Source organism: Marmota monax, unplaced genomic scaffold, assembly GCF_021218885.2.
Source record: "Marmota monax isolate L192 unplaced genomic scaffold, Marmota_monax_Labrador192_F-V1.1 WCK01_AAM20220418_F8-fsc00056, whole genome shotgun sequence".
NCBI lineage: Eukaryota > Metazoa > Chordata > Mammalia > Rodentia > Sciuridae > Marmota > Marmota monax.
Window position 1 is genome coordinate 5,475,117 of NW_026695212.1, and position 17,452 is coordinate 5,492,568.

At 39.8% G+C, this 17,452-nt stretch overlaps 1 long non-coding RNA gene across 1 annotated transcript; it reads left to right on the plus strand.

The window, feature by feature from the left end:
* The first annotated feature begins 1,934 nt into the window (after positions 1–1,934).
* LOC124083940 (uncharacterized) lies at positions 1,935–17,017 on the plus strand. Its single transcript, XR_006848960.1, has 2 exons — positions 1,935–2,271; positions 16,732–17,017. It is a non-coding gene; the product is annotated as an uncharacterized LOC124083940 (long non-coding RNA).
* The last annotated feature ends 435 nt before the right edge of the window (positions 17,018–17,452 follow it).

Consider the following 17,452-nt stretch of genomic DNA (forward strand, 5'->3'; position numbering starts at 1 on the left):
TCTTGCTATTCCATGTGTGTGGTTATACCTCCCCATAATTCCAGCTCTTCAAAAAACCTCACCAGCCATTAGCAACCTATATGCCATAGGCCTATCCCCTGCTCTGGCAGCGATCTGGCTCCCTGCAAAGATAACTAGCATCCTTTTAAACTCCCAGCTATGACTGTATTTTCTACTCTCAGAGGAGGAAGTGTTGGACCAAGGATTAAGGCGATTGTCCAAGTAAAGCACACAGAAGAAAAAAGTGATGCAGTCACATCCAGCTGACTACTGCTGGAAAAGCCAGGAGGCAAATTGAGGCAGAGAATGTGTGGCCCCTGGAGGAACAGGGCAAATGTGTACATGGAGAATGGAAACCACTGAAGTCCACCATAAAACAGGAAGAAAGGAAAAATCAAGGATGTCATGCAGATAGGATAAATTTAGACCATTTTGGAAATAACCTATCAGAACACTCTTCTTGTTAAAAAGATGTTTATTTACTAATTTGGATTGACAGTACAGTCCTAAAAAGAACAAAAGGGGTACAAAGTAAAAAAAGAAAAAATTCTTTTTCCCTCTGGCTCAAGCACCCAATTCCTCTCCACTAAAATGCTAAACATTATCAATTTCTTGGCTAACCTCCTGGACATATTCTGTGCATATAGAAGAAAATACATGTGTGCCCTAGTATGAGTTAAGTACCTTTCTCTCCATTTTTATTACCTTATTTTTTTTCACTTAACAAAATACCTTGGAGATCTTTCAATATGTATACATCAAGGGTATCCTCATATTTGATGGCCATATTATATTCCATTATATGGACATGCCAAAATTTCCTACTGATATTTGGATTATTTCCAGTCTTCCACTATCACAAACAAAGCTGCAATATGTAACATTGCAAACACATTACTCTCTATGGATGTGAATAAGTCTATCGAGTAAGTTCCTAGCCCAGGCTTTAAAATGTTAAAGCAGCCAGATATTCATGGTTTTGAAGAATATTTCCAAATAACCCTTCATAAGGTCATACAAGTTTATTTTCCACTGGTAATGTATGACAGCACCTGTCTCCTCACACTTTTGCCAACAGAGTATGTTGTCAACTTTTTTACCATTGCCAATCTAATACATGAAAAATGGATGACTATATCAGTTTAATTACTCTATATCTTGTTATGAAGCTTAGCCTGTGCATTTTATTTTTTGCACATTTTTCATTAGGCTAATGATCTTTTTCTTATTGATTTGTAGGAGTTTTACATATAAAGAAAATCAGCCCTTGACTATTTAAAAGAGTTGCAAATATTTCCCATTTTTATAATTGTTTTTTGATTTCTTGATAGGCTTTGCATTGCTGAAAAGCATTCCTTTTACTCATTCTCTGAAGCAACTCACTAAATTAGGAGGTTCTATTAAAACAAGTCAAACGCTCTTACAGAGGAAAGAAGCATGAACTTGGGAGGACTTCTGTCTTAAAGGAGTCCTCCCCTGTTTGATCCTATTCTTAATTACTCCCTCCCTGATAATGACATTGTCACCGAACTCAAACCACCAGATAAATTAAAATCACCAACCATGACTTCCAACAGTCACAGAGTGCAAAGGAAGCCAAGTTTCCTGCCCTTTGGCTTCCCAGCTAAATCAGAGAAGAAAATAATGCTCTGAAAATCCCCAGAGAATGCTGTGGACACATCAGCTTTCATTCTTCCTGAACCTACTTCCTCCAGACAATTCAATTATAAAGGTCCTTCCTAGGCAGTTACTCAATGAATGAGACCAAGCTGAAGAAGAATAGACCTACGGGTGAGTTATTAGATGGATGGAAAAAGGAAATAAAGAAAAGGAGTAAATGAATAACAGAAAAAAAAAATGCACTGTTAGAGAGGGGCGTTTCACAACAGGAATGAAATTGCTTCTGCCACAGGCAGGCAAACAGATTTCCTCACACAAGGGAGGAGGGAGCACTTTAAGAACCAAACAACAGTTTTGTTGGTGAATTTCAGGACCCCAGAGGCTGTGACAATATTGGGGGGGGGGGGGAACGCAGGGTGATGTTTCTTTTGAAGATTTAGGAATAAAAGTAAGCAGCAAGTCTGTAACATCACCAAGAATGTGTGCTAAGGCTGCTTTGGAAACGATTCTGGCTCCTTCTGCATTTCTCAGCCTGATGATCCATGGCAGTTCCTGAAAACCTTCAACATTCAGTCTCAGCGGGTCAGCATCTAAGTGAATTCTGGCTCTGCCTTGCTGGACACTGGAGCTCTGTCTCCATCCCACTGGAAAGTGAGTAGTCTAGACCTCTGGAATTGTGCTGCTGCCTCTCTCTGCACTTCCTCTTTCTCCCATGCACCCCTTTCTCTATACCCCACAGCACTGCATTAGCGGCCCCCAGCAGGGCAGCATCTCCCAGGCCTGGACTTCTTCCTGACTTCCTGACTTGTGCTTGGTGCCTGCTCTCGCTGGACCATTGCCCTGAACTTCAGCCTCCTTGGCAAGGAGACCAACAGCCCAGCTGGCCCTCAGCCACCATCCTGTTCTTCTCAGCAATGGGCCATAGTCCTATTTCAACCTGGATGGTCCTTCCCACCTCTCCCCTCCCCCAGCTGCTACCCCCTCTTCCTGATACCAATGAATATTTCCATTTTCCAGAGTTCAGTTTTACCCCTGCTGTGTTCCCCTCCCTCCACTAGGTGGGAACCCAGGGATATCTATGCCAGCAAGATCAAGTCCAGATTCACCACACACAAACACCAGCTGGACCTATTTAACCATTTGTTAATTTATAAACCAAGAAGCCCAAAGATAGGAAGACTCCAGGGTTGGTTAACTCTACAGCTTGCAGGTATTAAGGACCTGGGGCCTTTCCTCTCTCTGTTCTGCCATTCCCCATCTTCTCAGGGTGAACACAGCAGCCCTGAGCCATCAGTGGTAGGCTGGAGTTGGCTTCCACAGGCTCCTTAGAGCTAATTAATTTGCTCTAATGTTCAGGAATCTAACATTCAGGACTCTGGCCAGCCAGTTGCTAGTGTAAATTGATCCCAGTTAGAAAATTTACACCACAGGAATGAAAATAGCCAAATATTACAAATCAGAGGTTTTTGTTTTGGGAGGGTGTCTATTTATCAAAGACATCTTTTTTAAAATTGATTTTATTGTTTTTTTAAATACACAACAACAGTAGAATGCATTGCAATCCTCATTACACATATAGAGCACAATTTTTCACATCTCTGTACATAAAGTATGTTCGCGTCAATTTATACCATTATACATGTACTTTTTTGGCATTACAATTCTTAATACACATATATACCACAAGTTTTCATATTTTTATTTGGATATAAGGTATGTTGACACCCAATTCAAGTCTTCATACAAGTACTTTATATGATGATGACCATCACATTCCACCATCCTTACTAATCTCCTTCCCCCTCCCTTTCTCTCCCACCCCTCTTCCCTATCTAGAATTAATCTAATCCTCCCATGCTCTCCCTCCCTACCCCCTCTGAGTCACCCCCCTTATATCAGAGTCAAAGATATCTTTTTTTCAAGAGCAGGAAATCTTTTCCTAGAAGCCTCACAGAAGATCCCATATCCCCACTCTCACTTCCGCCATCTTGATCTGTCATGTCTCATGCTGGTGTTTTAACTGAAGATTGGCAGATGCATAGAATGATCATGACTCCTCTGTAGTATATGAGCACCTGATTCCCTGTAGTATATGAGCACAATTCCTGCTGGAGATGGCCTCTGGGTGGGCAATATTCATTTATATTCTCTCTCTCTCTCTCTCTCTCTCTCTCTCTCTGATCAAAAGACTCACTCTCTTCTCTGTTTCACCCTGGAGGTTCCAACAGGTTTACAGAACCTGTATGTTTTGACAGCTGAGGTGTCCTCAAGACCACCTCCCCAGAAGAACAAAAGACAACAGCAGAAATTGCTGAGAGGCAATCTTAGGTGCTAGGTCTACATTTAATCAAATGGCTCAAAACACTTGGCTTCTTTTAAGCACCCTCAAATGGATAAAAATTGTCCTGTTGTTGTCCTGTTTTTCCACTCAGGAATACTTCCTCTATAAAGACATTCATATTCCAGTGGCTATGTGCTGGAAGTGGGGGCAAACCTATAATCCCAAACCTACTTGGGAGGTTGAGGCAGAAGGATCACAAGTTCAATGCCATTCTGGGTGTGGAATTACAAGTGTGTGTCACCACAGTCAGCTTGAATTACATTATTTTGTATGTGCTGATATTCTATTTAAATTGAGTTAAATAAATAAAGTAAATTGAGCTAAATAAGTACAAGACTAGATCTCATTAAGCAGCTGACTCAAAATAAGGTTTTCTCCATTCAGATTTAATCTAATCCTGGTTTTCTCTCCATTAAAGGTAGACTGTAAATTGAAACACAATTTTTTTTTTTGATAGCTCCTCCAATGGCCTTTCTGAGGTTGCAAAATTCACGCAGACTCCAAGCCATCTGTCTCCACTGGATTTCCTGGTTCCCAGGAGGAGACCCCAAGGCTGCTCTGTTCACTTCAAGAAAGGGTCAAAACTGCAATTCTCTGTATCCCATTAATTTCTTGGGCCTTTTCTCCTTCCATTAATGAAAATAGAAATAGAAACCTTCTTCCCACATATACCTATGTTTGCCACGAAGAGGCTTTAATTTCTAAAACTTTTATACAAGCTTCTGTAGGCCGTAAGAGGAATACAGAACCCAGTCCATAGAGCCTGAGAGCTCTGTTTGGAGAAACATATACAAGAAGCCAGTGAACAATGTATGTAAACAAGTCACAGCCAGCACTTGGTGGCAAATGCTGCACTCCTAGCCATTTGAGAGGTTAAAGCAGGAGGATCACAAGTTTGATGCCAGCCTCAGCAATTTAGTGAGACCCTATTCCAAAATGAGAAGATGAAAGGACCAGGAATGTAGCTCAGTAGTAGAGCATCCCTAGGTTCAATCCCCAATCGTGGGGAGAGGTGAGGAGGAGGCTACAGCCATTTGGGAAACAGAAATCATTCATTCTCTGGTAGGTCAGAAATTTTGTTTTATTCATTCATGTTTTCCACTATCTTATTCAAATTTGAAAATTTTCAAATATACAGAAAAGTTGAAAGGATGGCACCATGAACTTCATATCCCCATCAGCTAAATTGACTATTACTTCTCCATCTAAATATTGTGCTATGCACTTGAAAGGAAGTTTTAGTCATTGTAAGATTTCAACCTTAACACTTCAGTACCTCTCTAAAAAAGATATTGACCTAAAAATCATAATACCTTTATCAGATTTAAAATAATAATTCTCTAATAACATCAAAAATCTAGTCAATATTAAAACTTTCCCAGTTGTTCCCCCTCACCAATATATATATATAAAATATATATATATTTTTTATATATATATATTTTATATATATATATATATATTTTATATATATATATATTTTTTTCCACTCAGGAAAATATATATATATATATATATATATATATATATATATATGGCTGGATTTCTCAAACGATATTTGCATATTACATTATGTTATTATGTCTCTTTAGCTTATTTTAATCTAGAACATTTTTCTGAGTTTTTGGTTTTTTTGGTTTTTTTTTTTTGTGTGTGTGTGTGTGTGTTTTGTTTTTGTTTTGTTTTGTTTCTTAAGGATGTTGACCTTTGAAGACACAAGACCAGTAAATGGTCCCCAATTCAGGATTTGTTTGATTTTTATCTCAAGGCATTGTTTAGCTTGTTTTTCTAGCTTTGATGTCCTGTTAAAATAAAGCCCTGGTTAGGTTCAGGTTGAATAAGTCAGAGGCCTGACTAGAAGCAGATGGCATACTCAAAGGGTTTAACTGACGGAAGTTAAATGAAGGGACTGTTTACCCATGTGGGGGCAGGCAGAGGGAACAGCAGGGACAGTGGAGCTCTCTGAACCATATCCCCAGGCCTGAGCAGCCTGGGCTGAGCTTGTCACTGAAGCACTGAGGGAGTTGGGGCTTTGGAACAGGGGCCCCAGCAAGAGTCACAGAAGTTAAAGGATCAAGACCATTGCCTCATGGCCTATACTGTACCTTGGCAGGGAATGAGGCCTTAGAGAATAAAGACCCTCTCCTTTCCACCCTCAAAATTTCTGCTGGACCCCATCTCTGCCCTACTCCTCACTTTGGGCAAATCCAATCAGAAGCCAAAAATTCAAGGAAACCTGGGTGATCACAGTCTGCAGAGGGAAGTGTCCTGCCAGGTTGGGTAGAAAAAGGCATCAAATGGATTTTTTTTTTTTTTTTGCGTATTTATTTATTTTTGCAGTGCTGGAGATGGAACCTAGAGGTGCTATACCATTGATCTACATCCCCAATCCTTTTTATTTATTTATTTATTTTGAGAGAGAGAGAGAGAGAGTCTCACTAAATCACCCAGGCTGGCCTCAAACTTTCTATCCTTCTGCCTCAGCCTCTCCAGTGGCTGGGATTACAGGCATGTGCCACACACATCTGGCCCCCACCACTTTGTCACTCAATCACATCAGCATGCATCAAAGACTGAATCGTGTGAAACTTTTTATAGTAAAAATAGTTGCATAGTAACAAGTTCATAGGGTTCAAATTAAAACATTTACTACCCAGCATTCTTTGGGAAGGAAATCTTTCCTCAACGAAGGGAAAAAACTATAGTTCCTTAATGTTTACTTTTTTCTCTTTACATACCAACTGCTAAGGTAAAAGCCACAGGCAAATGAGTATTGACCTCCCCCTCTTCCTCCTTCCTTCCTTCTCTCCCCTCTTTCATTTTCCCTTTTTAATACCCTAATTGTCCTAAATGTAGCTTTTGATGGGCCCCTGTTAGTCTCCGAGGACTTCCTTTTGGTCTGAAGTATGGGATGTCTGAGCCTCACCTGAGTTATGCTTTCTGCCCCAAAACTTCTCCAAAGACCGTTGGCTCATTTTAGTGGAAAATGACATTTAGAGACCAACATCTGTGCACCAGGTGTTCTCACTGCTACTGAGATGTTATTTTTTTCTAGGCTCTCACAGTGGACAGAGCCTATGCATAGGCACAAACAAACATGCCTTTAAATCAATTCATATTAGCATTTCCAATTTAAATTTAACATTCCCAGGTAGTCAGGGATTAGCTTTGAGGAGCATGAATTTGAGCTGGCTTTGGGACATCTGTACAATATCTTTTTAAAAAATAAATTTTATGGGGGATGGAAAGAGGATGGTTACTCAAATAAGAGAAATGACTACTAATGTTCTGTTGTACAATGGGATAAGGATGATTGACAACAATTAATTATCTCAAAATAGCTAGTAGAGAGGAATACATTCCCAGCACAAAAAAAAATGATAAATGTCCAAGGCAAAAGATATGCCAGTTACATGATCTAATCATTACACATTGTATACGTGTTGAGATGTCACACTGCATCTCACAAATATACATACTCTGTGTCAATTCAAAATATAGATTTTAAATCATAATAATATAGTAATTTTCTGTAATATAATCATATCTATTATGAGAAATAGAAAGTCTAGTGGTTCATTTTCAAAATCTAGCATTCAGCCACAATGGATCAATTGTAGCCCTTCCCTTTTGCCCGCCCTAATTCTAAAATTAGCCAATGGCGTAGATTGTAACCTCCAACTCCTCCAATCAGAGTGAAGGGCAGCACTGCCTTAGGTCCCATATATAAGCAGGCAGACTGCTCCTGGAGTCGCGCTTGCTAAGTGTTCTGTACCATATCCTTCTGCTACAAGTAAAGTTTTGCCTTGCCCATCCACTTTCAGCACGTGTTTGATTTCTTGAGACACCTCATTATTTCTAACATCCACAAAGAAAAACTAAGAAAGTATTTTTGGTACAGTCAGCCCTCCATATCTAAGAATTCTCCACCAAGGGAGATAAAATATTTGGGGGAAAAAAAATCTACTGAACATGTACAGACTTTTTTGCTTGTCATTATTCCTTAAATAATACAGAATAACAGTTGCTTGCATAGTATTTAGATTGTATCAGGTATTATAAGTAATCTGAAGATGATTTAAAGCATGCAGGAAGATGTGCATAGTTTATATGTAAATATCATTTTATATAAGGAATTTGAGATCCACAAATTTTGGTATTCTTGAAAGCTCCTGGAAATAATCTTCCATAAATAGTAGAAACAGACTGTATGTCTTCTCAAAACCTTTAACTCAGTATTTCATATATAAAGAAACTTTCAGTAAACATTGGCTGCATTGAATTCAATTGTGGAAGGTCCCAAATGAGGCTAACAAGTTTGCAGAATATTGTGGAAACCCACAGCATCACCACTTGCATCTACTTGCGATAAAGAAAGCCAGCTAATTACTTTAGTTCTGCAGCCCAGGGCTTATGTGATCTCTAATTGTGAAAGAATGCCTAAGGTCACTGATTACAACTCTTTCAGATGCCTAGTAAGACTCCAACTTACTTTTAAGACTGCTTCTAATTTTCAAATAACAATTTTAAACACCTTTAAATTGAATATATTAGTTTTAAACAGACATATAAAGTGCTCCACATTTACATGTAAAAATGTTGTTAGATTGAGGTGTGAATGATGCTTAATGCTTTACAAAGGAAGTGATTGAATTGTCTTCTTTACAAGCTGTAAAAGAGAAAGACAACCTGCTGATAATACTTAAACCTTCCATCTTAGGCAGATGGATACATTATTGTGATAGACCTTTTCAGCTCTGTGATTTTAATTGAGCTACATAAATTTACATAGTCCCACCTGTCTCTCATGACTAAGCTAAATTAGTTTGGATCTAAACCTCATTATTGGCAAATAGTAATTTTAGTAATACTTGACAATACAGGAATCTGTTGGACTCCATTTTCTTATCTATAAGACAAGAAAGCTGAATTGATTAATCTTTGGGGTCATGAAACACTATGACTCCATAAATCTTTTGAGTCTATAATTGCTCAGGTACGAGCTTTCTGTGATATTGACTGAGAATATTTTTTTGCTCCTAAATCTTCCAAATAGCCAATAGATTTTTCAAAAGAAAAAATTTAGCTCTACCAAATACCTTTAGATTCCTAACAGAAATATTATATTTGGAGAAAGGAGAAAGGGACAGATAGACATATTGAAAGAACACCAGACTTGGGGAGAAATCTGGAGAACTAGGCCCAGAAAAGGATAAGAAGTAAAGGCCACGTCCCTGTCTGGGTAACAGAAATACTATAATATACACAGAGTGCTGCCACTAGAAAAAGTGATCTGTTTTTTAGTCTTTTTGTTATACTAAATGAGATTCGGGTTCCAGGGAGCATCTATTTAGATTAGCATGAGTCCTGTAACTGTGACAGTGGTCCACTTTATGATTTTAATATAGCCCCTGCTGCTCTGCCACTGTGACTTATTTTTAAAAGAACATGTTTTTTTCTCTTCCTCTTTCCCTCCTCCCTGATAATCTCTCCCCCTCCCTAATCTCAGGGGGAACAGGATTATCATATTATTTTGAGTTATCTTGAGCATACACCCATCACAGGAATGAAGTAATTCAGACTTTGCGGATGGCCCCCAAAGACATCAGAAATGACTATCTCCCAAATTAACAAGTGAATTACAACTCCCACAGAGAATGTAGTCTTCGAATTGCCTCTATAAAAACTCTCCCAATTTCCCCCTGATGGGCAGAATCACAGCCTCAGGAGTCCCCTGTGTTTCTCCTTTGCTAGCAATGCAACGAAACTGCTTTTTCCTGTTTCTCAAAACCATGTCTTTGTTATTAGATTGGCACTGAGGACAAGGACCCAGCTTTCGGTAACACAGCTTCCCTTGGTTTAGGGTGATCAAGGCATCTTAGCTAACAGTCCCACCAGAATGTAACTAATGAGAGAGAAGCAATTCTTCAAAAGGAAAATATTAATGTCCTTTAGGATTTTTAAGGAAACTATTAATACTGACCAAAGATAATGAAAAGACACAGGGCAGCCAAATTTTAAAACATAAAAGTATCCACTAGGCGAGGTGCAGTGGCACATGCCTGTACTCCCAGCAACTCAGAAGGCTGAGGCAGGAGAACTGAAAGTTCAAAACCAGCCTCAGCAACTTAGTGAGGCCTTGTCTCTAAATAAAATATAAAAAAGGACTGGGAATGTGGCTCAATAGTAAAGCACCCTGGGTTCAATCCCTGGTATGGTACCAAAAAAAAAATGTTTCCACCAATTGCCAATGCTTTTGTATTGGGGAACTCTAGGAAGTGTTTGGAAAAGGAAAATACTAGATGGAAGAGCTTTTAGCTCTCCAAGACAATGCAGCTGCTGCAGTTGCAAAAGTTACCCGCAGAGGATCTGACTACCTTAGCCAATGGCTGGGAAGGTTCTGCCCAGAGCTTACTAGACCCACCCTAGTTGTACTGCTGTGTAGCCCCTCCCTCTCCTTCATCAAATCCTATGGCATCTCCTGTTTCATCATCAAATTTTGTACCTCGTTAGAGCCTTAAACGCAGGACTTTGCCTCAATGGAACCTCTGGCTATTAACCTCAGTTGGTCCAGGTCTTCTCTGCTCACACTCTCCCTTAGACCATGTAGTTTTATTTAATTGAGGTGCTGTGTTACTTACCTCTCTCTACCTCAGTTTCCTTCTGTGTAAAATGAAACCTGCAAGGAGATCAGGGGAGCAGAAGACCAAGGATCAAGGAAGCTGATGCTGGAAATTCTATTTGAGGAGGATAAAGCCCAACCAACTAAATAATTTTATGCTTTCAGTGAGAAATACATCAGAACATTTTCATAGGGACATTTACTATTGAGTCTAATATGGTGTAATATAATATATCCTAGAGCTTGTTATAAGACAAAGTTACCCCCAAGAAACTTCTCATAAAGGCCACAACACAGACTAGAACATTACCACAAACCATCAAGTATCCAGGGGTCTGATTTCTACTTCAGCTTTGTTATGAATAATCCAGGTCACCAAGGAATATTTATATATCTCTCTTGGCTTGTATTTCCTCTCTATAAAATTAGAGGGTTGGACCATACCTAGCCTCTAAATTGTTCCCTGCTTCTACATTCTATGATTTCAAACATAGGCAGACCCTCAATAAAAAATAAATAAATAAAAAGAAAAGCTAAAGCAAAGTAAAGGGACAGAGAGGGCCAGGGATCTATCTGAGATGTCACATGTTAGGAAAGGCAAAGACTTGCGCCCTTTGGAGATGAGACAGTAGAGCAGAGACTAAAGGAAATGAGGAAGTCAATGAGTGGACATCTAGGCTGAGGAGAGTCTAAGCAAGATTTTTTTTTTTTTTAATGATGGCCCTCAGTGCTTGTGCACTGTGATGACAACTTTCATCCCTTATCAGATTTCCAATCCCTGTAAAGTGGGAACCATGAAGCAATCATGCCAGCTTGGGACAGGCCCAGATGTTACATCACAGGGACTGCGTACCCAAGACTGAGGGCAGGCTGGAACCATGATTTAAAGGGTGGTGATGTTCAAATGCAGGCGAACAAATCCAAAACAGTTCATCAATTTGAAGGGGTTATTGGAGAAAGGGATTCTGGGGCTTAAAGCTGACATCCTGAGAAATCAAATTGTAAACCAGAAATTGTCCTAGAATGATGTACTTTAAGCTGAGACTAATGACCCATATGAGAGTTATTATTGATTTAATAGGTCATTTCCAGTTTATTTAAAAAATTAATTTTGAAGAGAATAGATTTATCAGTGATATCATATAAGTAATTATTTTGTGAAACAGTTGTTTCAGTAATAAACATATAAATGTTGAGTCATTTTGTAAAATTTACTTCTCTTCATGGGTAAGGTCAAAAAATTCCAGATGGATAGTACAAATACCAGTGGCAGCTTTTCATTTAAAGATGAATGTGATTGGATCAAGTCAAGTTTAAGGGGTCAGAGCAGTATATACAAATACTATCCACAAGAGTATGAGTGTGAACAACCTTCACTGGAAACATTTTACCAATATATTTCAATACATTCTCAAAAGGAGTAAGTAATTCCACTTTTTGCAAATCTTTATTAAACAACATTTTAATCCAAGTATTATTTATGAAAGTGGAAAATTGGAAATGTCTAAATGTTCAACTTAAAGAGAATAGATAAATTATTGCATACTCTATACCCACTCTTTTAAATTTACCTTACAGGAATGGAATCTCATTTCATAAAGGAGCTACAACCATGCTCAGAAATTACTTTGGGGCTGGAGATATACCTCAGTGATACGTCACAGGAGAGCAGGGAACTGAAACTCCAAACCTCAGTTCTTAAGTTCTGACAAAAGAAAAATTTAAAGTCAGACACCAAAAGCCATGCAAGAGAACTTACTATAAGTGAGGTGAAAATAAAGTACAAGAAAAGTGAGGCTTAAGCAAAGAGCACTCAAAGAATGGATGATCTCTGTGCAAAGAATAACAAGGGAGACAATGCTGTCCTCCAATTTTATTACTGTTTGAGGTTTACCAGGAGAACTAGTGACCACCTTCGTACTCATTGCAATCAGGTGTTCAACTCCTCCTTCACATTGGGTGGCAGGCGGCAGAGTTTTTGACCTTAATTGGTTCTCTCTGGAACTGTGATGGTGGCCATGCTATTTAGAGGGGCTTCATCTACAAGTCAATCCCATGTTAATGAGGGCACTGAGGTCAATAGCTGGTCAGAAGTTACCTCAGTAGGCCTGTGCTACTAAAGGAATCTTCCTTCCCAGACAATTGGAGACACTTATAGACATAATTCCTAACTTCACATCAACCTCAGTGGACTCTGTCAAGAGTCCTTTCCTCTTGATGTGATTTTCAACTAGCTCCCTTGCTTCTGTTTATTGTCTACAAATTAACTATCACCCTTTGCTTTCTGGTCTACTTTGGAATTAGTTTAAAGCAGACCCTAAAGAACACTTGTGACCTTGCCTGCATTTTACTGCTCATTGCTAGCTACCACCTAACAGTAGGGTGCTTGCCAAGTACAGGTGAGACCCTGGGTTCAATCCCAGCACCACCACCACCATCAAAAAAAAAAAACCTACAATGGGTTTTCTTTCTTTTTTTGGTCCATTGATTTCACTGATTTGTTTACTCTTTGACCATCCACTCTCTGACCTCCTAGGAGGTTTCTGACAAGGTGTCTTTGCCTCCATGTGTCATCTAGACTATTGATTATAAAACTCTAGTTTTCTGATCATCTGCTCATTTTAGACTTCTGCCTCTTAAAACAGTCAATTTTAGGCAGACCACACCCATCACCTCCTGTCTTCACTCCCTCCCATCATTGGACGTGTCTTCCTACTGGGCCCACCACCCAGTGAGCCTTCACCCATTAGAAAGAAATTCAGGCAGAGGAGAGATATCCACATAGTGAAATCCTGTGCAGCCACTAAAATTTATCTTCACTAACCATTTCAACGGGGAACTGTTTACACTGGAATTGTGATTTGGTCAAAAGCAAAGACCTAGGCCTCAATGGAAATAAACGGATTGAGGAAGGTGATCTGAGTCCAAGACGGCTCCCTTCTCTGCTAAGCAATGTGTGAAAGCAAAAGAAAGAGTTCTTTCTTAATAAATTCAGTATGGTTAGTTCAAAGGAATACGGCCAGAGTTGAAAAGTATCATTCAGAGTAGATTTGGGAGATGCTTAAAAAGAAAACAAATCTTCTAGATGTAGAACTTGCTGAAATTTCAACTCTCCTAGGAAGGAAAGAGCAAAAGCCAGGATGAAAGACCTCTGCTCTTTACCTCATCCCTGCACCCAGGGACTGGAGGGATCCTCATTACCCATCACCTTTGTTACCAGGACCACCAACAAAAAGAACAGCCTTGACCCTGAAATGTTGGGTAAAGAATTATTTGCAAACTAAAAGAGAGAAAACTCCAATGCCCACCAGTACATGAGAAGAGCAAGAAAATGAAGCTGAGCAAGTACAAGAAAAACCAGAGGTGGAGGAGACATTCACCCAGCCCTGCCCTGCCCAGGGGGAGCAGCTGCTTCTCAGCTCCCAGCAGCTGCTGTTCCACAGGAATGTGGGCCCGGCATTGTCAGATCTCAATGTTCTTTCAAAAGAGGCTAGAAATACAGGTTTTCATATGAAAAATAGGCATAAATACACTCACACTACACCAAAGGGGGAATAGCTGTTATTTTGGGGTGGTGAAATTGGGAGTCATTTTCCTTTTTATTTTTACACTTAACTAGAGGCTTTTGAATTTTAACTGCGAACATGACATTACTTTTATAATCAGAGAAAAGATAATGCTGCTTATTAAATATTTTAAAATGAATTAACTAAACAGGGCATTAAAATAAGGATCAAACAACAAATGCTACAGGAACAATCTCCAGATGTATGCTAACATGTGACTTGATTTTATGTTTTGTGATTAAAGTTTGCAATATATACCAACTATAGCAACATGCCAAGCCTCAGGCCTCCTGATTCTAGGTTGGTGGTCACTATGTGGAGGTATCGTTTCCACATCAGGATTTATAAAAACAAATTTTTCCATGGTATTATCATCATTTCTGTTTAATTAAGAATTTAGGTCAGCTTCTATAATGTGTCCTGACTCTGGCTAGACGTTGGAAAAAAAGAAGAACAGTCCATGCTTCCTGCAAACTAATTACAAGATGGTCTAGATAGGGTACTTTGGAGTATCAAGTGAGTTAAAATTTGTAAAGCACTTTAGATAGATGCTTGGCACAAAGCAGGCCCCAAATGAACGTTATAGTTCTCTTTTGGTATTGACTTTGTTAACATCATTGTTATTATTCAAGAAGCAGCAGTTAAGAATGAAGGAAATGATCAAGCAAAAGATGGAGAAGGAAAAGAAAATCCTTGGAAATAGAACAAGTGGGAACAAGAAGAGAGGAAGAGGTGATTTAAAGGAAAAGGTGGGGGGCATTGAGCACAGTAGATGTCACAAAGTATGATTCTAATAAAGTGTCATTCTGAATGTAAAGCCTTATGTAAAGTTAAGAGGGTTGTCTTTAGAAGGGAGTTGAGAAGGACAGAGGGATGCCATGTGCCAAAACAAACTCCCACTTCCTCATCAGCTCAGTGTCAGACCTGGCCACACACATTCAACAGACTTGGTGGACAAAGCACCTCTGCACCGCTTCTGTGAAGCATGGGGTTAAGCACTAAAGCTCGCATGCATTTTCTCCTTGCAGAGCCCTCTGTACCCAGGAGATTTCTGTGATTGACACCAGAGGACCTTGGCTCAAAGTTAATGATTTTGTTCCTTTTGAATTCCTGTGAGATTGTATTTCTTTGGGTTCCAGGAGTTCAGTGGGACCTCTGTAGTGATTTTAGTCCAGGAACACTTGCTGTGATAAAAAGAAACTACAGGGAAGGCTTGCTGCTTGTCTGCCTGGTGCTGTTTCCCAATGCAATTGTGAATATGTGCTTTCAGAGAATGCAGGAAGAGATTCTATTTCCAGGGCCTGGTCATGAGACTTCTGTCTAAAAAACTGAGAGGTCAGAATCTTGTGCTATGCACACATGTTCCCTACCTGGAAGCAACCCTTTCAGGCTAGAGTCACGCGGACTCTAAAATGATGTTTGCATAGACAAAAGTGTGATTATCAACTTGCTCTGACTTCTCAATGATTACACAACAGGCCACCAGTTGATAAACAGCTTTATCGTTAGATATACTTCAGCATTCAACTATGCCATCATTTCATTTTTTGTGTTGAACTGGTGTATTGTTTTCTTGCTCTCTTTCCCCAATCACTCCCTTCCCTCACTGAAGTAAGAAACCAGGGTAGGAAAGTAAATACCTGCTCGAACTGATAATGAATTATTAAAATTTCTGCTTCATCATAGAAAACCAGATTCTGGCACTATTACCTATGTTGGCCCAGAAATGCGATTTTTAATCTCCCTGGCCCCAAAGAAATCACAGAAGTCTCCCTTTTGCTTTGTAGCTTCCGACAGGGGCCCAGATTCTATCTGTGTCAATGATATTCTGGATGTAGGAGCTCTCAGTGCCTTGGGCCAGGCAGAGGCACAAGAAAACTTCGGACTGAGACATTAAACTCCAAAAGAATCTCGAACTATAATGCAGTTGTTAAAAAAAAAAAAAAATCTCAAACCAAAATTAAGTTTAATCTCCTGTAATTAAATGCCTTTTAGCACTTTGTGGAGATAAATTAAAATTTTGTTACAAAATCAAAAAGCAAGTGATTCTCTCATTTCCCTTTTTGTTATCAGTTTCCTGCTGACCTACTTTTAAATTGTCCAGCAAAATGTGGCCTCCCCCACTTTCCCTCCTGGCCAGGGCTCTTCCTGACCTCTGTGCCTCTTCTCACTTCTGGTTCTTTGGTCTTCCCCAAGCTCCTCTTTCTCCTCATGCCCTTCTATGGAGTTTCAGAGCTGGGCTTGACCTTCTCTTTCCTGTACCATCAATGGGTTACCCCATTCTCAGGGCTCCCTTGTGAATCTCTAACCAGGACCTTTCACCGACTCTCCAATTCCCTACATCTAGGAGGACCATTCACCCCCCTTTGCTGGGACAGCCTCAATGTATTTCTGTTGCTCCAGCTTAATTCTTAATAGTGCCCACTCCTACTCTCTGAGGGGTCTCAGGCAATATACTATGTAGTTTTCCTATTTAAGTGTAGGACATCCCCTGAATATTTACTGAACTCAATATTTCCTGGCTTTACTTCTTTTTTCTGCAATACTGGCCTTCTTTCCAGCATTCTCATTTCTATTGACAGGTCTGCTGCTCTTCCATTCTCCAGAGGCTAGAAGCTGTGACATCTGGCTGCCCTCTTCCTCCCATCTCATCTTATCCACACAGAATGGTGGCGAGAGCCAGGACCAGAGGAACTGGACACAACTCCTGACTGTCGCTGACCAGCTCTGGGCCCTCCTTCAACGGGTTTCTCTGTGCCTCAGTGGAGTCATTTATGAAGCAACGAGAACAAGATGTACCTCACTGGGACATTGTTAGGAATAAAAGCAACAGCTGCTCAGAGCCCACTGGGCACTGGTCTCAACATAGCCATTCCCATCACTTTTTATTCACATATTCATTTGACACATTATTGAGTACCAACTATATGTCAGGTACTGTTCTGGGTCCTGGGGGCACATCCATGTGCAAGACTGGAAAACATATGCCCCTAAGACTAACATCCTAGTGGAGAAATCAGACAATGAACAGAGAGGTCATATGTCAGATAGAAATGAGGGCGGTGTGGAAAAGGCCCAGCAAGGGAAGGGAACAGAGAGTACCAAGGAGAAGAAGGCTTGCTATCTTTAAAGGGGTGGTTGAGGAAGATATCACTAATAAGATGACATTTGTGCAGAGATCCAGAGGAGATGAAGGAACGCCCTAGCAGATATTTACAGGAAGAATAGGTATAAGCCAGTTCCAAGAGGCAGGTCTGATGGGCCTGAGGAACAGCAAGGATGACAGCGTTGTGGAGTGCCAAG